Source organism: Sciurus carolinensis, chromosome 4 (assembly GCF_902686445.1).
Source record: "Sciurus carolinensis chromosome 4, mSciCar1.2, whole genome shotgun sequence".
Classification (NCBI taxonomy): domain Eukaryota; kingdom Metazoa; phylum Chordata; class Mammalia; order Rodentia; family Sciuridae; genus Sciurus; species Sciurus carolinensis.
In genome coordinates this window covers 175,916,638-175,940,483 of record NC_062216.1, presented here as the reverse complement: position 1 = coordinate 175,940,483, position 23,846 = coordinate 175,916,638, and positions in this window count along the sequence as shown.

Sequence of the window (23,846 nt, the reverse complement as noted above, 5' to 3'; positions counted from 1 at the left end):
CCTAGGGTGGAGCCTGGGCTGTGAGCACCTGTCCTTGTCCTCAGTGAGACCTAGGGTGAGCCTGGGGCTGTGAACACCTGGTCCCTGTCTCAGTGAAGATCTAGGTGGACCCGGGCTGTGAACACCTGGTCCCCTGTCTCAGTGAAGACCTAGGATGGAGCCTGGGGCGGTGAACACCTGGTCCCTGTCTCAGGAAGACTAGGGTGGAGCCTGGGGCTGTGAACACCTGGTCCTTGTCTCAGTGAAAATCTAGGATGGACATGGAGCTGTGAACACCTGGTCCCTGTCTCAGTGAAGATCTAGGGTGGAGCCTGGGGCTGTGAGCACCCGGTCCTTGTCTCAGTGAAGATCTAGGATGGACCTGGGGCTGTGAACACCTGATCCCTATCTCAGTGAAGATCTAGGATGGAGCCTGGGGCTGTGAACACCTGGTCCCTGTCTCAGTGAAGAACTAGGATGGAGCCTGGGGCTGTGAACACCTGGTTCCTGTCTCAGTGAAGACCTAGGGTGGAGCCTGGGGCTGTGAACACCTGGTCCTTGTCTCAGTGAAGACCTAGGATGGACCCGGGGCTGTGAACACCTGATTCCTGTCTCAGTGAAGACCTAGGGTGGAGCCTGGGCTGTGAACACCTGTTTCCTGTATCAGTGAAGATCTAGGGTGGAGCCTGGGGCTGTGAACACCTGGTCCCTGTCTCAGTGAAGACCTAGGGTGGAGCCTGGGCTGTGAACACCTGGTCCTTGTCTCAGTGAAGACCTAGGGTGGAGCCTGGGGCTGTGAACACCTGGTCCCTGTCTCAGTGAAGACCTAGGGTGGAGCCTGGGCTGTGAGCACCTGGTCCTTGTCTCAGTGAAGACCTAGGGGTGGAGCCTGGGGCTGTGAACACCTGGTCCCTGTCTCAGTGAAGATCTAGGGTGGACCTGGGGCTGTGAACACCTGGTCCCTGTCTCAGTGAAGACCTAGGATGGAGCCTGGGGCTGTGAACACCTGGTCCCTGTCTCAGTGAAGACCTAGGGTGGAGCCTGGGGCTGTGAACACCTGGTCCTTGTCTCAGTGAAATCTAGGATGGACATGGAGCTGTGACACCTGGTCCCTGTCTCAGTGAAGATCTAGGGTGGAGCCTGGGCTGTGAGCACCCGGTCCTTGTCTCAGTGAAGATCTAGGATGGACCTGGGGCTGTGAACACCTGATCCCTATCTCAGTGAAGATCTAGGATGGAGCCTGGGGCTGTGAACACCTGGTCCCTGTCTCAGTGAAGAACTAGGATGGAGCCTGGGGCTGTGAACACCTGGTTCCTGTCTCAGTGAAGACCTAGGGTGGAGCCTGGGGCTGTGAACACCTGGTCCTTGTCTCAGTGAAGACCTAGGATGGACCCGGGGCTGTGAACACCTGATTCCTGTCTCAGTGAAGACCTAGGGTGGAGCCTGGGGCTGTGAACACCTGTTTCCTGTATCAGTGAAAATCTAGGGTGGAGCCTGGGGCTGTGAACACCTGGTCCCTGTCTCAGTGAAGACCTAGGGTGGAGCCTGGGGCTGTGAACACCTGGTCCTTGTCTCAGTGAAGACCTAGGATGGACCTGGGGCTGTGAACACCTGGTCCCTGTCTCAGTGAAGACCTAGGGTGGAGCCTGGGGCTGTGAACACCTGGTCCTTGTCTCAGTGAAGATGTAAGGTGGACCTGGGGCTGGGAACACCTGGTCCCTGTGTCAGTGAAGACCTAGGATTAATCTGGGGCTGTGAACACCTGGTCCCTGTCTCAGTGAAGATCTAGGGTGGACCTGGGGCTGTGAACACCTGGTCCCTGTGTCAGTGAAGACCTAGGGTGGAGCCTGGGGCTGTGAACACCTGGTCCTTGTCTCAGTGAAGATGTAGGGTGGACCTGGGGCCTGAACACCTGGTCCTTGTCTCAGTGAAGACCTAGGATGGACCTGGGGCTTGAACACCTGGTCCCTGTCTCAGGTGAAGATCTAGGATGGACCTGGGGCTGTGAACACCTGTTTCCTGTATCAGTGAAGATCTAGGGTGGAGCCTGGGGCTGTGAACACCTGTTTCCTGTCTCAGTGAAGATCTAGGGTGGAGCCTGGGGCTGTGAACACCTGTTTCCTGTCTCAGTGAAGATCTGGGGTGGGGCCTGAGGCTGTGAACACCTGATCCCTATCTCAGTGAAGATCTAGGATGGAGCCTGGGGCTGTGAACACCTGGTCCCTGTCTCAGTGAAGACCTAGGGTGGAGCCTGGGGCTGTGAACACCTGGTCCTTGTCTCAGTGAAAATCTAGGATGGACATGGAGCTGTGAACACCTGGTCCCTGTCTCAGTGAAGATCTAGGGTGGAGCCTGGGGCTGTGAGCACCCGGTCCTTGTCTCAGTGAAGACCTAGGATGGACCTGGGGCTGTGAACACCTGGTCCCTGTCTCAGTGAAGATCTAGGGTGGAGCCTGGGGCTGTGAACACCTGGTCCCTGTCTCAGTGAAGATCTAGGGTGGAGCACCTGTGAGCACCTGGGCACTGCCTTAGGTGATGATCTAGGATGGAGGTGGGGATGTGAACACCTGGTCATTGTCTCTGGTGAAGATCTAGGATTGAGGTGGGGATGTGAACTCCTTGTCCCTGTCTCAGGTGAAGATCTAGGATTGAGGTGGGATGTGAACACCTGGTCACTGTCTCATGTGAAGATCTAGGATGGAGGTGGGGCTGGTGAACACCTGTTTCTTGGTCTCCACGGGACACAGAGAGGAGATAAAGGAGGCTATGGATTGGGACGAGGTCCCCCCTCCAGCATGAAGGCAGAGGTCCAGGTGTTCCTAAGGAGATCCTCCTGTTGAACACACTCTTCTCTGGGCCAGACAGTGAGATCTGTACCATAGGACCAATCCTTGCTGAGTGTCATTTGGGACTTTCTCACTCCTCTAGGCTTTGTTGTATAGTGGGAAAAGCATTTATTACTCTATCTCCATAAGAAAATATCTCAATATGTCAACTACATCTTACAGATAAACTTTAGGAGTGACTTATCTGGTTTATAGGTGGTATTACACAGATTATTGAGAAGTTGCCTTTAGAAGCAAAATTTTAAAAACAATGAAAACATGAGCACACACTGTACATTGCACCAGGTGTTTGATCTATTTGCATACTTATGAACTTCTGTAATTTGAAAGAATGCTTCCACTGTTTCCCGGTTTCTACTTGGGAATATATTGTCATGTGTCAAAATCAAAGCAATCAAAACCAGCCATGGCAGCCGGCAGCAGCCTGTTCATTACCCTCTGTTACAATACTGTTTATTCATGGAGTCATCTGGAGATAGAATTGGAAATAATTCACCTATATTGATGTGTGAATTGCGTGCATCTTAAAAGTTGCACGGCAGTCTTAAAGACGACAGCAAATCACGTCAGAGGACATTTTCCACATGGCTTTCAAACCCAGAGTCTTTGTCTCTTTAAACATCTTTCGCGTGGTTTTGTGTCTTTGCTCCAAAGTCCCAAGACTTCTCTTTGTCTGAAGCATGGGTCTCCCTGCTGGTGCCTCCGACTGTGTTCCCAGCCTCTGCCCCGGCCAACCTGCCTGTCAACCTGCCCGTCACCCAGGAAGAAGCCCAGGCCCCAGCTGAGCCATGAGACTGACATTGAAATGAAGGGCGCGAAGTGCAGTCTTGCTGATCCAAGGTGCTGCGGAAGGAGTGGACGGGCAGGACCCGCCCTGCCCGCTGCCCCTCACCTGCTCAGGAGCCCCGGAGGGCGTTTCCTCCCGCCTCTTGCCCTCTTGCACCTTCACAGACGCGCCCCTGACAGCCAGCCCCGAGAGCCCCCTGCTCCCTTCAGGGGCCACACTGCCTGTGGCCAGTGGCGAAGCCCCAGCGGGTTTCTCCGTGAGAGGTGGGGACTCGCTGAGTGCTGGGCTTGTTCTTGGTGACCCTCGCATTTTCTGGGGAGCTGGTCATGAGCATGTCTTTCTAGGGGACGCTGGTTTTGTAGGGTAGGTTGAGGAAGGAGGCCCTGAGGGACTGGAGGATGGTGCAGGGCCCACAGGGGCCAGGAGGACAGCACGCAGTCTCTGTCGGTCAGTGGTGCCCTTGCTGGCAGGGGCTGCACAAGGTTGAGGAGCCCAGAAAGATGCGCCCTGCAGCAACGTCCCCTACCCACACCCCAGGAGCGGGCCAGGAGCAGGGGTGCCCGGGACGCACAGCTGCGCCCAAGCCTGGCTCCCGCGGAGGGGTGGAGGCAGGTGGGCGGCACCCCCAGCAGGAAGCTGGGCAGCGCCATGGGAAGGCGCAAGTGGGAGCCCAGCGGCGGGGACAGCGGCTGCTCCTTACTAATCCCAGGAAGTCCACGCGGGGGCTGTAGGAGGGACGCCTGGAGGGTGTGGGCCGCAGGGCCCTTAAGGAGGTAGGACAGGGGCAGGGGCTGCCGCACCCGCAGTGCCTTTAGCAGTGGCCGCACTGGTCCTCAGGTGGCCCCTGGCCTCCCCTTGAAATTGGGTTGACTGGCCTCTCACAGAGCAGGGAAGCCACCTTGAGACCCGCAGAGGCCGCCTCAGCCAGGGGTGAAGCAGGGTGTCCCACCTCAGGGGCAGCCGTCTGTCCCCCAGGCCTACCAAGCTGGTCCAGCCAGCAAACTCAAGAGCACAGGGCGCTATGGAGCGCAGGGCTGGGGCCAGGTCCCAAGGGTGGCTCCCCCCTCCCCTCCCCGTCCCTCCCCCTCCCTCCTCCTTCCCCCTCCCTCTCCCTCCCTTTCCTCCTCCTTCCCCCTCCCTCTTCCTTCCCTCTCCCTCCCTTTCCCTCCTCCTTCCCCTCCCTCTTCCTTCCCTCTCCCTCCCTTTCCTCCTCCTTCCCCCTCCCTCTTCCTTCCCCCTCCCTTCTCCCTCCCCCTCCCTCCTCCTTCCCCCTCCCTCTCCTCACTCCCCCTCCCTCCTCCTTCCCCCCCTCTGTCCTCCCTCTCCTTCCTCCTTCCCTCCCTCCTCCTTCCCCCTCCCTCTCCTCACTCCCCCTCCCTCCTCCTTCCCCCCTCTGTCCTCCCTCTCCTTCCTCCTTCCCTCCCTCCTCCTTCCCCCTCCCTCCCTCTCCCTCCTCCTTCCCCCTCCCTCTTCCTTCCCCCTCCCTTCTCCCCCCTCCTCCTTCCCCCCTCTGTCCTCACTCCCCCTCCTCCTTCCCCCTCCCTCTCCTCACTCCCCCTCCCTACTCCTTCCCTCTCCCTCCCCCCTCCTTCCCTCTCCCTCCCCCTCCTTCCTCCTTCCCCCTCCCTCTTCTTCCTCCCCTCCCTCCTCCTCCCTTCCTTTTAAAATTTCAACAACCTCTGAGTCTTTCTACTGAAATGGTCTCCATCCAGAGCCCCAGGCGGGACCTTGGTTCAGTTCGGAGAGAGTAGGGAGCCACTGGTGGCCTCAGCTGGAAGGGGAGTCACCACAGTGAGCCCGGAGCTCTGCGCCTCCAGCTCCACTGTGGGTTCTCAGCACAGAGCACGGAAGCACCGGACCTTCCCCACCGGCACTCGAGGCCAGCAAGCTGGAGGAGTGGACAGCACACGGGGTAGCCTGGTGAGTACCGCAGCTCTGGGGCCTCTCGGCTGGGCGGGGACAGAGAGTGGCCCAGGGCCGGTGGCCCAGCCCCGGAGCTGCCCAGCCCCACTGCGACTGCAAGAAGGCTGGGGGCCTGCAGGCCAGCCCCTCTGTCCCCGGGGCTTCAGCCAGTGACGGGCGGGCAGCAGGGGAAGCTGCCCGGGGACAGACTCCCAGGCTGGAGAGCCCTCCCACAGTGGCATCCGTGGTGTGGGCTCCTGATCCCGTGGTGGCTCTGGGGCGTCAGGGTCACCTTGGGCGAGGAGCCTTGTCACCGTCACTGCTGGGTTCGCTGCGAGCCACGTGTGCTCCTGGGGGCCTGTGACCTGCGCAGCCTTTGTTCAGGGTCCAGCGCCCGGGGCCATGTCAGAAACCCACTGGACTCAGCCTCTCGCCTCTTCCACCCAAAACCACGTCTGGGCACAGCCCCGAGGGCCAGCTACGGAGTGCACAGTGAAGGACCGTGGGCCCCTGGACAGCAGGGCCGTGAGCCCCATGCAGACCCTGCGCGCCCACTGGCCCCGCCGGCTCCCCTGAACCAGGAGAGAGCTGCCCACACCAGCAAGGCCTTGGCTCGGCCCAGCAGCAGGGTGGGCCCGACTCCGTGATCCCGACTGTCCCGAAGGGCCGAGAGCCCCGTGGTTTGCGGCTGTGTGTGGACTGGCCTGGGCCCCTGGCCTCCGCCCCTGGCCCTGGTGCCGATGTTCTCACCTTTTGGGGCTCTTTCCCCCGAGATGAGCGCCATCAAACACCGTCCGTGCTGCCTGTGCTCTTGGCCGTAAGTCCTGCTGTGTTTATCTGAGTTGTTCTCCAAGGTGGCTGATTCTGGTCTTCGATCAGCTGCACACTAGTCTCCTCGGTTCCTTCTTGCTGAGGAGTCTGGCAGCCTGCTCCTGGCAGCAAGGGCTTGGCGGGACCCCAGGCCTGGCCGCTGCTGCGGAGAGCTTGCTTCCTTCCTCCCTCCCACCCGCTCCTGTTCTGGGCAGGAGAGGTGGGACGAAACAGCCTGGTCCTTGTGGAGAAAGAGAGGCAAGCCTCCAGGTGGGCCCCAGGTGGAGGCCAGGAGAGGCCAGCGCTCCCAGCAGGGGTGTGGAGGCCTGACCCCTGCCAGAGCGGCCAGGGAGCCGCGTCTTCCAAGCACCGCTCTGCCGGCCGCAGCAGGCTGGGGAGGGCGTTTGGAACCTGCCATCGGTTTCTCTGAAACTGCTGAACCGTGCGTAAGACTGGCTGGAAGTCTGCTCTAAGTAACGTGTCTCAGCCCCGCCACAGGGAGAGCCGCGTGGCGGAGCCTGTCCAGTAAAGCCGACAGCCACCAGGGCTGCACGGACAACCACACAGCGTCTCCCATGCCACCCACAGTCGAGGGCCCCAGGGACACACAGGGGTGCGGTGAGGAGCCCAAGGCTCAAGCCAAGCCAACAGAAGTCCCCTGCTGGCCCCTTGCACGGCTGCCAGTGCGCCGGCAGCTTTGGTGGCTTCGTCCAAGCAGTGAGGAGGCAGCCAGGGGAGCTCTGGGGCCAGCTCCGCCCTCAGGTGCCCAGCTGCTCTGCCCTCCTCTCACCACCACCATGTTGTAGACGAGGCTCGGGGGTCGCCTGCAAGGGACAGCCTGGGTTCCATGGTGGGCCGTGCAGCCGACCCGTGTCCTCCAACATGGCAGGTCCTGAGACAGTGTCCCTGTGCCCTCCGGGTCCCCCAGCTCAACGCTGGCCAGACACACGGTCGGTCAGTAGCAGCTGCATTGAGCACGGTGGAAGTTGAGCCTATTTATCTCTTAAAGAAAGGTGTCAGGTGGCACGTGGACCCTCAGGGAGTGGACAGGGCATTTCCTGCCTGAAACAAAGTGAAAGCCCAGGACCGGCGGAGCCGGGGCTTGTGCAGCCAGCGCCCCACCCTCCGTCCTGCCGTCCATCTGTCCATCCTCCACACCGTGCTTGGAGACGCGGTCACAGGTGTGGACGCCTGGGGGCTGCCTGTCAGATGTCCAGGACAGGAAGCCACAGGCCACGCCCTGAAGGGCCAGCCTTGCACACACCCCGTGTCTGGCTCCTGTGTTGCAGTTGGTGCCCCCAGGATGCAGCAGACAGACCCAGGGCGGCCTCGAAGCCCTGGGCGCACGGCCCACCCGGCCATCAGACCTGGACTTAAGGAGCACACAGGGACAAAGGCCATGGCCCTGCGGATGGCTCAGCACCCCAGGTACTGTCAAAACCCACCCCATGGCCCTGGAGAGGGGTGCGGGCGTCGCCCCAACCGTGACCCTGACCGCAGGGTGCGGCTCTTCCCCAGAGGGCTGGCGCAGCAGCAGGACAGCCAGGTCCCCTGAGCCCATGTCTGTCCTACAGGGACGGCCCCCGGTGCCCCAGGTGGGAAGACGGGCAACACACTCCTGTCCCAGGCCAGGTGTGTGGGCCTGACCCCGACCTGGGCCCAGGCTGTGTCGCGGCCTCAGCCACAACCCGTGCCGGGTGCCCAGGTCTGTCTGTCCACTCACAGGGCCATGCAGGCCTGGCTGAAGTGGGGCCCAGGGTGAGGAGAGGCAGGTACACCCAGCACCGACACACAGTGCCGACAGCACTGCCGCACAACACACACAGACACACAGCGCAGACAGCACTGCCGCACAACACACACAGACACACATCGCAGACAGCACTGCTGCACAACACACACAGACACACAGCACAGACAGCACTGCTGCACAACACACACAGACACACAGCAATGACACAACACACACGGATACACACCACACTGACATGCCACACAACACATACAACACTGACACACAACACACACAGACACACGACCTGACACAACACACACAGACACACAGCACAGACAGCACTGCTGCACAACACAACAGCACTGCCACACAACACAGCACAGACACACAACACTGACACCATACACACAGACACACAGCACAGACAGCACTGCCGCACAACACACACAGACACACGGCAATGACACAACACACACGGATACACACCACACTGACACACAACCCTGCCACGCAACACATACAATACTGACACACAACACACACAGACACATGACCTGACACAACACACACAGACACACAGCGCAGACAGCACTGCCGCACAACACACACAGACACACGGCGCCGACAGCACTGCCGCACAACACACACAGACACACGGCGCCGACAGCACTGCCGCACAACACACACAGACACACACAGACACACAGCGCCGACAGCACTGCCGCACAACACACACAGACACACACAGACACACACAGACACACGGCAATGACACAACACACACGGATACACACCACACTGACACCACACACACAGACACACAGCGCAGACAGCACTGCCGCACAACACACACAGACACACAGCGCAGACAGCACTGCCGCACAACACACACAGACACACACAGACACACACACAGACACACGGCAATGACACAACACACACGGATACACACCACACTGACACCACACACACAGACACACAGCGCAGACAGCACTGACGCACAACACACACAGCACTGCCACACAACACAGCACAGACACACACAGACACACAACACTGACACCACACACACAGACACACAGCGCAGACAGCACTGCCGCACAACACACACAGACACACAGCGCAGACAGCACTGCCGCACAACACACACAGACACACAGCACAGACAGCACTGCCGCACAACACACACAGACACACAGCGCAGACAGCACTGACGCACAACACAACAGCACTGCCACACAACACAGCACACACGCAGACACACAACACTGACACCACACACACAGACACACAGCGCAGACAGCACTGCCGCACAACACACACAGACACACACAGACACACAGCAATGACACAACACACACGGATACACACCACACTGACACACAACACATACAACACTGACACACAACACACACAGACACACGACACGGACACAACACACACAGACACACACCACACTGACACACAACACACACAGCACACAACGCTAACACAACATGCATACACACCACACTGACACACAGACACACGGCAGACAGGCCACAGTGAGAGCACGCAGGGAACCCTGGCAGCACGCAGACTGAGACGCGGCGCTGGCGCACTCGCCACTGCTAGGGGCGCAGGAGGCCGGCCCAGGCTGCAGGCTGGCTGGCTGGCTGTGCGGAGCCCACCCCGCCTCCAGGCCTAGACTCGGGTCCTGGAGGGCGCAGGAGCCGCGCGGTGGACCCTGGGTCCTGGACCCCTTGCCCCGCAGGCCTCCCTGCCCCCTGTCCACCGGGCGGGGCAGCATGAGGGTGGCCGTCTGGGTCAGGACTGGGCTCCCCACCCGCGCTGCTCTGGCCCACGCACGGGGCGGAGGCATCCGCTCGCCGAGCGCCGCCTGTGGAGCTGTCCTTAGGTGAGCTGCTCCAGGGGACTCAGGCCAGCGCCCATCTGAAGCTGCACCCAGGTGGGCACTGGCCAGACGGCGGGCCGTCCGCGAGCCGCTGCAGTGCGGGTGTGCCGTGCCCCTTCTGCCCAGCCCGAGGCAGCCCGGGGCCTCTGTCCTCCGCTGCCCCGAGGTTCTCTGCCCTGAGTCGTCCCCTCTGTTCACAGTGTGCCGCGTCCCCGGCTCACCTGCTGTGACTCTGAAGAGCACAGTACCCCAGGCTCTGACGACACGTCACTGGGTCCACTATGCCCTCTCGCGACCTGCGGCATCTCAAGCTGGCCTGGGCCTCCCTGGTGTGTCCTCGGAACGCGGGCTGCCACTGCGCCGGTGGCCTCATCCCTTTTCCTTCAGTTTCCTTGCTAGTGATGCCTGTTGGGAATCGCGACTCGGTGCAACATGTGACGAGGACTGACCTCGCTCGGGGCGGGTGCTGACCCAACACGTCCCACCTGCTGCTGTCTAGCGGATGCCGGATCCCACCTGTCAGGACCCCAGGCAGGTGAGGACTCAGACCACCTGCTTGCCCACTGTGCCTACAGTGCCCAGGGGTGCCCAGATTATTCCAGTGAACCCTGTGGTGAATCCTGTGGTCAGCACTGTGGTGAGTCCTGTGGTGAGTCCCGTCGTGAGTACTGTGCTGAGTCATGTGGTGACTCCTGTGCTGAGTCCTGTGGTGAGTCCTGTGGTGAGTCCTGTGCTGAGTCCTGTGGTGAGTCCCGTCGTGAGTACTGTGCTGAGTCATGTGGTGACTCCTGTGGTGAGTCCTGTGCTGAGTCCTGTGGTGAGTCCTGTGGTGAGTCCTGTGCTGAGTCCCGTGCTGAGTCCCGTGCTGAGTCCTGTGGTGAGTCCTGTGGTGAGTCCCGTGGTGAGTCCTGTGGTGAGTCCTGTGGTGAGTCCCGTGGTGAGTCCTGTGGTGAGTCCTGTGGTGAGTCCTGTGCTGAGTCCTGTGGTGAGTCCCGTCGTGAGTACTGTGCTGAGTCATGTGGTGACTCCTGTGGTGAGTCCTGTGCTGAGTCCTGTGGTGAGTCCTGTGGTGAGTCCCGTCGTGAGTACTGTGCTGAGTCATGTGGTGACTCCTGTGGTGAGTCCTGTGCTGAGTCCTGTGGTGAGTCCTGTGGTGAGTCCTGTGCTGAGTCCTGTGGTGAGTCCCGTCGTGAGTACTGTGCTGAGTCATGTGGTGAGTCCTGTGGTGAGTCCCGTGCTGAGTCCTGTGGTGAGTCCCGTCGTGAGTACTGTGCTGAGTCCCGTGGTGAGTCCTGTGCTGATCCCTGTGGTGAGTCCTGTGGTGAGTCCCGTGGTGAGTCCTGTGGTGAGTCCTGTGTTGAGACTGGAGGAGATTCCAGTGGTGAGTGCTGTGGTGAGTCCTGTGGTGAGTCCCGTGGTGAGTCCCGTGGTGAGTCCTGTGGTGAGTCCCGTGGTGAGCCCTTTGGTCAGCCCTGTGGTGACCCCTGTGGTTTGTCCTGTGGTGAGTCCTCTGGTGTGTATTGTGGATCACTTGTTGATCTCCTGTTGACCGTCTTGTGAGCCCGTGGCTACAGCTGTGCCCTGCCACCTCCCTGGGTCTTCCTCCAGGTGAATCTTCGATTACCTTATTAGGTCTCTTAACTTAGTGTTGGGCTCACCGTGAAGGTGAACCTGAGCTGTGGGTCTAGAAGGCCCCTCGGCGCAGGGCAGTCGAGTGGCCTCAGCTTCCCCAGCCCGGCGCGGGCGGCCCCAGGTGGCTCTCAGAGTCTCGGCACGCCTGTCTTCGGGGCGCGGGCAGCGCTTCCTCCTGCATCCTGCCTGGTTAGCTCGCCTGCTGCTGCAGCGGGGAGGCCCCTCCTGGAGACTTTTGTTCTCCTGCTGTCTCCCCCGTCTCTCTCCTTCCTGGGGACGGACTAGGCCCAGGAGATGCTGTGGGGAGGCCAAGAGGTGAGAGGCAGGCGGGCAGGGGAAGGGCCATGTGGGTGAGCAGGCAGGAAGCAGCCCGGGCACTACTAGCAGCCCGTCTGGACTTTTGGGAGGGGCAGTTTAGGCAGGTGATCTGGTGATCCAGGGGCTCTGGAGACACTGGTTCGTCTCTCAGGGCGGTCTCCAGCTTCCCGGACTCAAACCGGCCTCTGTTTTCTCAGCCTGACCGGGTCACCCATCTACACTAACCGCCTGTCTTCAATTCTGGCTTCGCACGGGCACAAAGCTCAAGGTCAACTCGTGATGAACCTGGGAAGTGAGACCTGTCCCCCTGTTGCCAGGGAGGCGTAGCCAGAGCCACACCCAGGGCCCTAGAGAGGTCGAGCTGCTATTCCAAATGTCCCATCCGCTCACTTAGGAGCCCCGCGACCCCAGGCGACGACAGGCCCGCTGTGGGCCCGTTCCTGAGGAAGCCACACATCGCAGTGACTCTGCAAGCTGGCTGCAGGATGCGCACACGGGCTCCCCCCGGCAGGGCGGTGCACGTCTGGCCCTGCAGCAGCTCCGAGGCTCCCGAGGCTCCCAGCTGGCGTCTCAGCGGGCGGCATCTATCTAGGTGGAGGTGTCACACCATCCTTGCAGAGGCTGCCTCCGTGACTGAGGCCGGTCCTGCAGCAGAGCCCTGTGGGAAGCAGGAGGCCTTCCTCCTCGCAAGAGCAGGCCTGGCGGGGCCTGGAGCCAGCCTCGCCTCTCTCAGTGGCCTCCAGTCAGCCTCGCCTCCCTTGGTGGCCTCCCAGGACAGAGCCAGGGCTTAGAGACTTTGTGGTGTGGGAGATTTGGGTTGGAAGATCTGTGGAGAGGAAGGGGCTGTCGCTTCCCGCCCCACGAGTCTTCCATGGAATAGGCCCTACGGTGGTCCCTCCCTGAGGGGGAAGAGAGCCCTGGGATTCTGTCACCTGTGTGGGGTGAATGCAAAAGGCACATCCTCTCGACTATCCCAACTTTTTCCACGCTCAATCTGAAAGTCACTCCCCTCTAGGCAGTGGGAGCACGTTCCACGACATAAACCTGCTCCGAGTGTTTACCCAACACCTGCCGGGTAATGGGCTCCTGCGGCAGGTGGCATGCGGCACGCACGTGGGGCAGCTCCAGGCCTGCGTCTGCAGAGGCACCTGGGCCACCTGCGTCGCTGCCTGGGGCTCGTTACCATTTCTCTCATGTGCTGCTGATTATGTGCCTTTACATTTCCTCTCCTTTTCTTCCCCTGAAAGCAGTTGAACTGCCTGGTGAACAACGGAGGCGAGGTTCTGAGGGTGAGTGTGCACATAGACCCCGCGTGGGCCGCCCTACTCCAGACCCTCAGGCTGCGGAGTGCCTGCAAAGCGAGACTAGGAGCTGGCCAGCGCCCAGAGCCGAGGACGGTCAGCCGCAGGGCGCCTCCGCCCACCTCGCCCTGGGCTGCTGGCAGGGGAGTCTCCTCAGGTAGCAGAGACCAGGCATCAGAGCGTCCCCAGGTCCACAGCTGCTTAGTTACAAGGAGAGACTCCTGGAGGAAGGGGTGGCCACAAAGGTCACCCGGGCTCAGAGACGCAGGCAGAGAGGAAGCAAGAGCCTCTGGAGGGGAGACCATGTGTGGAGAGGGCACAGGCGCCCAGTGGGTCACAGGGCAGTGTCCTCGTCGACTCCCAGGCCTCCGCAGGTGGACGCGCCTTTGACACCTGCACCGAGAGGAGCTTGTCTCCCAGGGACAATGGACCTTGTTACAAGCCCAGTCCAGCAAAACACACGCATGGTCCAGTCGTCCATCTGGAGTCCCATCATCCACCTGTTCCACCCACCCACCCTCCCACCCAGCCACTCATCCACCCAGTGACCCATCCTCCACCCACCCTCCCACCCATCCACCCAGTGACCCATCCTCCACCCACCCTCCCACCCATCCACCCACCCACCCACCCACCAATCCTCCCACCCAGCCACTCATCCACCCAGTGACCCATCCTCCACCCACCCTCCCACCCACCCACCCTCCCACCCACCAATCCTCCCACCCAGCCACTCATCCACCCAGTGACCCATCCTCCACCCACCCTCCCACCCACCCACCCTCCCACCCACCAATCCTCCCACCCAGCCACTCATCCACCAGTGACCCATCCTCCACCCACCCTCCACCCACCCACCCTCCCACCCACCAATCCTCCCACCCAGCCACTCATCCACCCAGTGACCCATCCTCCATCCACCCTCCCACCCATCCATCCACCTTCCCACCCACCCACTCATCCACCCAGTGACCCATCCTCCATCCACCCTCCCACCCATCCATCCACCCTCCCAACTACCAACCCTCCCACCCACCCACCAACCCTCCCACCTACCCACTCATTTGCCCAGTGACCCATCCTCCATCCACCATCCACCCTCCCACCCGTCCGTCCACTCTCCTGTCCACCCTCCCATCACCACCATCCGCCGGCCCTTCCCTCCTCCTGCCCCCTCAACCCAGCCTTGGGCTCTGAGAGGCACAGGCCCTGGGCAGGGCCGCTGGGTTTGAGCTCAGGCTCCGACACATGCAGCTGTGTCTGTGCACAGGCAGTTTTCTTCCGTGTCTGTGGCTCCCTGCAAACCCAGCCCTGTCCACCAGGGCTGCTGTGGAAGTGAAGCTGGATGGACGACGTCCACTGGAGGTGCAGAGGGCCTGGCCGGTCATGCTCACGTCTTCTGCTGTCTCGGGTGGTTGCTGCTTTAGACCCGAGTGCTTCTGGATGCTTTGCTGGGGGCTTCTGGGAGCCCAGACCAAGGGGCGGTGTGGCCAGGAGAGGCAGCCAGTACAGAGGACCTCTGGGCCAACTGGAGGGCGGTGTGCGCAGGGCCCAGGCAGAGCGGTCGGCGGGGGAGGCCCAGCTGGCCCTGCCCGGTGCGCCTACGCTCTGGCTTCTCCGTCCATGTGTGTCTGAACCGCAGTTGGGGGGTCCCTCACTCCAGGAGGCCAGCTCGGTGCCGGCTCCCAGGGTCTGGCTGGGCTCACCCAGTCCTGGGCTCGGATGGAGCTGCCCATTCGCACGGCCGGGAGTTCATTAGTGCTGGCCGGCTGATCTCGGACTCTGGGCTTTGCTCATCTGAGAATAGCCTTCATCTTTCTGCCTGTCAGAGGCGAGTTGCCGGGTTTGGCCCTGTGGCCTGGTCCTGTGTCCCGGGTGCGGAGCTCTGGTCCCGGGCTGCCAGGGCTGCCGGGAGGGCCTGCGGTGTTTGGCTCCTGGGCAGGGGCCCTGTCCTCCTGGGCTGGAGTGGTGTCTGGGGCCCTGCTCCCCCCCGGCCAGCAAGGGTCGCTGGTGGCTTCTCTCAGCCTTTCCTGGCTCTCCACGCTCCCTCCCTGCCCCCTGGCGCCTCCTGGACACTGACCTCCCCAAGGCCACTTCGCCTTTTGGTGCCTGTCACCGGTGCTTTCCACTCGCTCAGGCGGGCCAACGAGCAGCTGGCTCTCTCCAGCATCGTTTCCGTCCTGCGAAGCCGCTCTGCAGACCCGATAGCCCGCTCCTCCACCTGCCCTCCACAGCTCTCTCTCTGCTGGCCACGCGCCTTGACCTCAGGTGGATGGCCAGGCCTCTGGCCTGCCTTGGCATTGCTTTGACCCTCAGGTGGACGCCCCAGCCTCTGGCCTGCCTTGGCCTTGCTTCGCCTCCCTCCCTCACGCCGAGTGGCTCTCTCTCCCGAGGCTGCTGGTTTCTCACTATCACATCGTGCGCCCTGGAGGTGGGGTACAGCCGGCCCTCCAGGTGAGGTGCTGGGCACAGCCGGTTCCAGTTCAGCCCTCTGTGTGTCTGGCCTCTCTTGGGGTGGGGGCTGCACAGCCCAGTGTGCACGGCTGTGTGGGGACCGCTGTGAGCTGGGGGCGCCCTGGACAGGAAGTGCCGGAGGCTGTTGCTTCTGTTCTGTTTTGTCCGCTTTGCCCTGGGGGAGGTCGAGGTGGCCTGCCTGCTTTCTCTGGTCTGTCCACTCAGCTGTGGGCTTGCACGGTGCCCTGGCGCTTCCTATGGACATCTGCACTGCAGACTCTCCCACTTCCAGGGCTGCCGCTGCCCTGACCCCATGCCACCCTTCGGTTCCCTCCTGGCAGCCCCCGTGAGCCCCCTGCCCTCCTGCCTCTGCCTTCCTCTGGTGAGGGCGGCCACGGCTCCACGGAGGGCTGGTAACGTCTCACCCGGGGTCTTTCCTGTTCCCAAACAGCAGGGCCCCGCCATGCGAACGTCCCCGTGTGTGTGTGTGTGTGTGGACACTGCCCAGGGTCCTGCGTCCCTCCTGCCCTCCTCAGTGCTGCCAGGGTCAGTACTCCACTGGGCCTCATGGTCGCAGAATCTCCCTGGTGTGGGGCTTCCAAGAACACCCAAGTGCTAATGGCTCCTCTCTGTCCTTGACCTTGTGGACAGTCTAAGCCTGGCCCGCAGCCTCCCATCCTCAGTTCCTGCTGCAGGGGGCAGGTGCACGTCCCCCCGGATGCCTGTGTCCTGGGGGCTCCCGGGAGATGCCCTTCAGAGTCCGCAGCCAGGAGGTCAGGACCACACGCTCACAGCTGACTGCGATCCTGTGCGGGTAGCCAGGGCCCTTTCCTCTACATTCTATTTTTAGGCGTAATATGTTACCACACTCCACTCGTCTGCTAAATGAACTCATTTTTAATCAAAAATTGCTATCATTAATTATCAGCTGTGCAGTCAATATTCATTCTAATTGAGCAGGTACAGCTCTGTGTCCCTGACACACACACACACACACACACACACACACACACCCCACAGAGAAATCCATCTCCTCGGGCTGCTGCTTCACTAAGAGGCAGCTCCTCTCACTAGGCCTGTTAGTGCTCAGACCTGTAACTCTGCCTTGAACCGACCAGCAACCAGGCAGTGGCTTTCTCCAGGGGGCTCGGGTCCCTTTCTGGGAGGGGAAGGGACAGTGGGCAGGGCAGGGAGGTGAGGCAGGTGAGCCCGCCCCTGGCGCCTCCCCCAGCAGCTCTGGGGTGCCACCTCGAGTCCTGCCCTGTGGGCACCCAGCTCGCTTGCTGGAACTCATCTGGGGAGTCACAGGGCCAGGAGAAGAGCCGAGCAGGTGCCGGGAAGGGCAGCAGCCCCAGGCCCCGTGGGCAGGATGGGCTGTGTCCATGGCCGGTGCCTCCCCTCTGCACTGGGCCCTTCACAGAGAGGCCCGCTCCCCTTCACGTGGACTCAGGCTGCCTCTGCAGGGAGGGAGGCTCCCTGTGCCGTGCTGCTGGGGCGCCCTGGGTGTGGTGTGGGAAGACGGCACCCAGGCTCTCGGGAGCAGGGAGACGTGGGCTCTGAGGCGTGGGCACCTCCTGCAGCCCGGGCGGAGTGCAGGTGCCACCCTGCATGGGCAGGGCTGGAGCCCAGGCCCCTAGGGCCAGGTGGCTCAGGGCCTGTGCGGCTGCCGCTTCTCCATGCGCTCAGCGCAGCGATGCCGTGTCTGGGATGAACGTCCGGGAGAGCAGAGGAGGCCCTGCCGGCTGTGGGTGGGGAGGGCAGGAGGTGACGCGCCTGCCCTGGTCAGCGGCGGGGAGCAGCGTCCTGTTTGCTGGGGGAGTCTGCTTGGGGTTATCAGGAGGGAGGAGGCCGTCCTTCATGCCTCCACTTTGGGGGAGTGGCCATGAGGACCCGCCAGGGGCAGCCAGTGACCGGCCACCAGAAAGGGGGTGCGGTCTGTCCCTGAAGTCCCTCTGCACGCTGCCCAGACTCTCCCACAGAGGTGCTGGCTCGCGTCGCCATCTTTAGCTGTGCCAGTTCCTGAAATGCCCGGCTGCCTCTGGCTGGGCTGTGAGCTGGTGTGCGTGCCGGGGCGCCCGGCAGGGCTGTTCCTGGCCCGGTTCACAGACTCGTCACCCTTGTGGCTATTGGGTGCAAAGCCGGCTGTGCACCGGCTGGGTCAAGAGCAGGTGTGTCCACCTTTAGTGGACGCCGAAGGACGGCCTTCCCAGAGCCCACTCTGCTGGAACCCACCCGTGCCACGGGCTCTCCTGTCCCCAGCCCTGGTGGCGTCTTGTTGCACGGTGGCCACTGTGGGGGTGCATGGGGCACGGCTCCCACGCACGTCGCTCCTGCAGACTTCCTGGTGTTTCCTGGCGTGGGACATCATTTCAGGACATGCTCGGCACTCCCTCTGTCCCCGGGGCCCTGGCGGTCCTGTCTGGTCACTGGTCCAGGGCTGGCACGAGTCCCCTGAGCTGCGTCCTGTCTCCTGGCTCACCAGAGGCTCTCAGCGCCCTGCCCTGCAGACGCTCTGGGCTGCATGTCCAGGAGGACACGCTCTGGGGCTGGTTCCTGGCTCCTCCAGCTGGAGGGAACCCGTGTCCTTGGCCTTGGGTTGTGCCCCACGTTTGGACCTACGGTCAATGGGAATGATTCATTGAAGGCGTGTGAGGTAGGCGTAGGGTCCACTCTCTTGTCCCCAAACGGATTGAACGCGAGTCAGTGGACACCACGCCCTCCCTGGGCTGGCAAGGCCGCCTTTGCAGAAGCCTGGCCACTGCTCCTGAGGGCAGCCTGGGGCTCCTGCCCAGGACTGAGGTCCTAGCTCACAGCAGTGCCCCTGCCCCGCCTACCACAGGGCTGCCACCTGTCACCTTCGCCTCCTAGCTTGTTAAGAGCGTCTCATGAGGATCTATGGCGAATCTGTCCAGTGCCTTTTCCTCTTCTGTGCGGACGGCGGTGTGAGTTTTCTGCTTTGCTGTCAAGGGGCGATGCGTGTAATTAGTTCCTTTAAACTTCAGTGGCCGCTGCCTTGCAGGATCAGATGTGTTCGATGCTGGTGTGTCCACACTCCGCAGATGGCAGCTTTCAGCTGGTGACCACAGCACTCGGAGCTCAGCTTATGTGGGCTGGGGGATGCGGCCTGCAGCCCCGGCTTTGTGACCCCCTCGCCAGATTCTGGTGAGAGGCCAGGCGACACTGGGGACCCCCTCCTGGCAGAGGTGGTGGACCCACTGTCCGTGTGTTGAGGACCAGTGTGTCTGGACCTGGGGGTCGCTGGGCTGGTTTTCCACCGCAGCTCGAATTCATTTGCTAATATGAAAGCTTCAGATTTCCCCTTTCTTCCGAGCTGTCCAGTCGACTGAGCCTTCGTCATTCTCCGTTAAGCCCACGTTGTTCCTCTGGGGTCTTCTGTAGACTCGTCCAGTTCTCACTGACGATGCTTCTGGTAATTCATCCTTATCTTCTTGGCGGACTGGCCATCTTGACAAGCCCGCCTTCCGCTTCCTCCACTCTTCCCCGGTTGACTTGCATCGAGCTGGTTTCTGCTCATCCCCTCTTGTGGCCCCGAGTCCCCAGCTTTGGGTCTGACTTGCTGTGTCCTTGCACAGCACAGCTGGATGGCCGGCCTGTGGCCTGCACTCCGGCAACACAAGCATTTGAGGACTTAAATTCCCCTCCAGCCAGTTTTTGCCATGACCCCTGGGTCTCTCCAGGTTGCATCCATGATCGTCATGTCCCTGGACCTGTGTGCTCTTCGATTCCCAGGCAGCTAAGATTTTCTAGATACCGTTAGCTTCATGCTCGTGTGTGGTGCTGGGTGGCCTGGTGGGCAGGAGCACCGCTGGGCTCTGGGGTGGCTCTGAGTGGCCAGGAAGCATACTCAGACTGGCTGAACTCTAAAGGGGTAGAGACTCCTGGACCTCAGGGCACGTGGGCAGCTCAGCAAATGCTTAGTGCAGGGGCTTGTTGAGGATTCTATTATCCTTAGGTCATTGATTCTCCTTTCAATTCTGTCACTTTATTTGTGAATTGTGACCATCTTCTATTAGGTGCGTGCAATTGGGATTTCATGCTCCATTCTGGGTAGATGACCATCTTTGTCACTGCAGTGCGTCCTGCTCATTCCCAGGATGTTTCCTGTGATGAAACCTCTTCCCTGGTATTGACGGAGCTAGAGCTAGTTTCTCTCCACCGGTGTTGGCAGGAGGGATGTCTTTCCACCCCTAAACCCTCCTTCGTTCCCACAGCTAAGTGGTATAAAGCTGAGGCGGCATTCAGCTCTGCTTATTTTATTTCCACACCTTGTTGCTTTTCTGTCTACGACAGTTCACATCGATATCGCTTGAGTCACAGAGGTGAGCACCGCTTCCTGTTCTCACACGTGCTTCGTGCTACTTTTTCTTTTCTTCCTCGTGAACTTCAGAGTTAGCAGGTGTTCTTCACCATCTGCCCTCAGTTTGGCTGTTGGGAGTGGAACCGAGTGGGCTGGTTCTGCAGAGCTGCAGCCCTGGACGGGTGGACAGAGAGGGCTCGGGGATGGAGACCAAGATGACGTGGGAGTGCAGAGCATTCAACCCGTGGGGAAGGCCTGCTCTGTGCCCCAGCTCTGCCACTTCCAGTGCCCCTGTGTCCCTGGAAGCGCAAAGCAGGCCCTCAGCAGCGTTCCTCAGAACTGCGGAGGACAGAAGTCACCCTAAGACTGCCTGTGGTGGAAAGGACGATAGCTGGGGTAAGGTGCAAGATCACAGAGTGGAATGTTGTACCGTAGTGGAAATGAAGATCTGTGGCTGCTCTCAACAGTGACGTGGACCCTGCAGATGAATGCCACACCCAGAGGTTAAGCAAGAAACATGATGCTGTATGTGTGTGTGTGTGCATGTGTGGACATGTGCATGTATGTGTGCATGTGTGCATGTGTGCATGTGCGGATATGTGCATATGTGGATGTGTGCGTATATGGATATATGCATGTGTGTGCATGTGTGTGTGGGTGTGTGCGTGTGTGGACATGTGCATGTGTGTGTGGATGTGTGCGTGTGTGGACATGTGCATGTGTGTGTGGATGTGTGCGTGTGTGGACATGTGCATGTGTGTGTGGATGTGTGCATGTGTGGATGTGTGCATGTGTGTGTGGATGTGTGCATGTGTGGATGTGTGCATGTGTGTGTGGATGTGTGTGTGGATGTGTGCATGTGTGGATATGTGCATGCATGCACGTGTGAATGTGTGCGTGTGTGGATGTGTGGATGTGCGGATGTGTGCATGTGTGGATGTGTGCATGTGTGTGTGGATATGTGCAGTGTGCATGTGTGTGTGCACATGCATGCGGTGTGTATTTGTGTGTGTGTATGCAAGTGTGCATGTGTGTGTGGATGTGTGCATGTGTGTGCATGTGTATGCATGTATGCAGTGTGTATTTGTGTGTGTGTGTGTGTGTGCATGTAATGCTTGAAAACTGATCTGTGCTGATGAAGGTTAAGGGCACAGGGCCTCCTGGGAGAGGACAGGGCCTCGGGGGAGTGTGCAGAGACTGGGGCTTGGTGCTGTCATAAGGCTCTCTTTATCTGTTGGGCAGCATGTGTAGCCTGCTTAGTGGACATTCACCCAGCATTACTTTTTGTGCACTTCATGTGTACATGTTAAAACTGAGGAAAATAAGGGATCTCTAATGATCCTGCAGCCCCATACAAACCAAAAGAGTCGGAATCAACGTATCATCATTGGACACTGTAGAGTTCCAGGTCAATGGAAAGAAGCAGAACAGTCAGCCAGATATTATGCAACAGCACAGCCCCGGACACAGCGGAATTTTTGCAGTTGAGCTCCAAGAACTGAGACCTGCCCAAGAAGAAATGAGGAGGAAACCCAACCTGCTGCTTCGCGCACTTGTGCTGGGATTTTAAAGATGCAGGAAAATTAAGCCGGCACATTCCTGCTACAGACCTGGGTGACAAATCCACAGAAGTCTCGTGAAGTAGACGGAGAGCCTTCCTACCTGCAGAGAGGTGCACGCCCTGAGCAGAGAACATGCGTTCTCACACAGCGGTGAGCCGCTGCAAGCACTGGTGAGAGGTGGGACGCGAGCGTGGTAAGCCCGACGTGGACACCCGAGTGGCCATGCCAGGCACTGCTGGTCCTGTGCTGAGAAGGAGCAGGCAGGGCGTGTGACCAGCCTTGGTGATAGCACGCCCAGGTGTCATGTGCCCACTGCAGGAGGTGGCCAGGCGCCATCCAGTACCCCATCCAGGACCCCGTCCTGCCCCTGCTGCAGTGACTGAGGAAGGACACGTGGGGACGCGTGGAGGTGGAGCAGCCCGGCAGAGTGGGCCCCCGGAGGTGGGGTCCCCGAGGAGCGGGCTTGGGCATGAGGGGAGCCGACCCCGTCACGCCAGCCCTGGAAGCCTTGTCCATTCTGACCCACGGAGTGGCTGAACACGCACGCATGCGGTGACCCTTGAATCAAAGACCCTGTTGATGAGGAGCAGTACCAGGAAGTCCCGAGTAGAGGGGGGTGCCAGAGGCCGGGAGCAGGGACGCTGGGGTGTCCTTCAAAGGCACTAATTGCGGAGGCAGGAGCAGAGGCTCTGGGTGCTGCAGCCGATGAGGATGGTTAAGAAGGCTAAGGTTAAGAAGCTAGCGGAAGGACTTGGACTGCCTCCCTGAGGACCGAGGACCGTGGCCGTGTTGACACCTGAAGGCCGCCCAGTGTGCAGGCGTCAGGTGTCCTGCAGGTGTCAGTTAGGAAAACAGCTTAATCTGAATGTGAAAGAGAGGGGCCTCTGCCCAGAGGGCCTGCGTCCTGCAGTCTGAGGGCCGAGGAGGGGAGCGCCTCAGGGTCACTCTTGCGACCCCTCGTTGCAACAAGGAAAGACACAGATTAATAAGAATCAGTGGAGAGGCACTTGCCTGAGGGCAGCCAAGGGCAGCGACTGGACCACAGGACACGAGGAAGGTGGGAGCTGAGTTAATGAAGCAGAAGGAAACCACATGGCAGGCGTGGGGAGTGCCTCTGCAGAGCGCCAGAGGGCACCCGCTCCGCGCCCCCCGGGAGCCAACCCGGGCCCCAGGACCACGCCAGGCTGCCGCACGGCACCCCACGCAGGCGTGCAGGGCAGACGAGGAACGGCTCTTGGGGACATCATGTGTGCCACCAACGCAGGGAAAGTGAGCGCTCAGGCCAGCAGACCTGCACAGAGGGCTGGAGGACTTCAACGCAGGGTGCCTGAGCTATGGAGTCCCAGGGAAGAGGGAGCTCCCGGCCGAGCTCACACCCTCAGCAGGATGTATGACCCGAACCCCAGGGGAGGCAAAACCAGCGTGGAAGGACCCGAACCCCAGGGGAGGCAAAACCAGCGTGGAAGGACCTGAACCCCAGGGGAGGCAAAACCAGCGTGGAAGGACCCGAACCCCACGGGAGGCAAAACCAGCGTGGAAGGACCCGAACCCCACGGGAGGCAAAACCAGCGTGGAAGCACCCGAACCCCAGGGGAGGCAAAACCATCGTGGAAGGACCCCAACCCCAGGGGAGGCAAAACCAGCGTGGAAGGACCTGAACCCCACGGGAGGCAAAACCAGCGTGGAAGGACCCGAACCCCAGGGGAGGCAAAACTAGCGTGGAAGGACCCGAACCCCAGGGGAGGCAAAACCAGCCAACAAAGCAGGACGAGTCGATATTGCGTCCTCCCTGTGACGCTCAGGAGCTGACACAGCGGCGCTGTGACCCGAGCTCCAGCAGAGCCTGCTAGTGCAACGCAGGGCTGTTCAGCCGGAAGGCGGCGGCCCATCCACAGAAACCCCGCAGGCTGCAGGGGAAGGTCTCGGTGCATCCTGGGAAACCCATCTGGACATCAGCAACTTTTTGTAACAAGAACTTTGAACGAAACAGCAAAAGAACGTGATTCACACGTTTGTGAAGGTCTGAAACCCGAGGAGTGTTTCTCCTGGGCTCAGGGAGCCCCAGCCTCCTGCACCACCCAAGGAGGCACCAGCCCACGGTGGGCAAGTGCCACGAAACCCGCACACACTCACAGCGCTCTCAGCTTTCCCGCGTCCGTGTGTTCCTAGGACGCTCATAACTCTGCAGCGAGGAGCGTGATAGGGCTGGGAGCAGAGCGGCCAGCTGCACCCAGACCCCAGACAGGACCAGCGCTCCCTGCACTCCCGCACCCTTGGGACAGCATTTCCCAAGAAAGGTAAGGGCCTG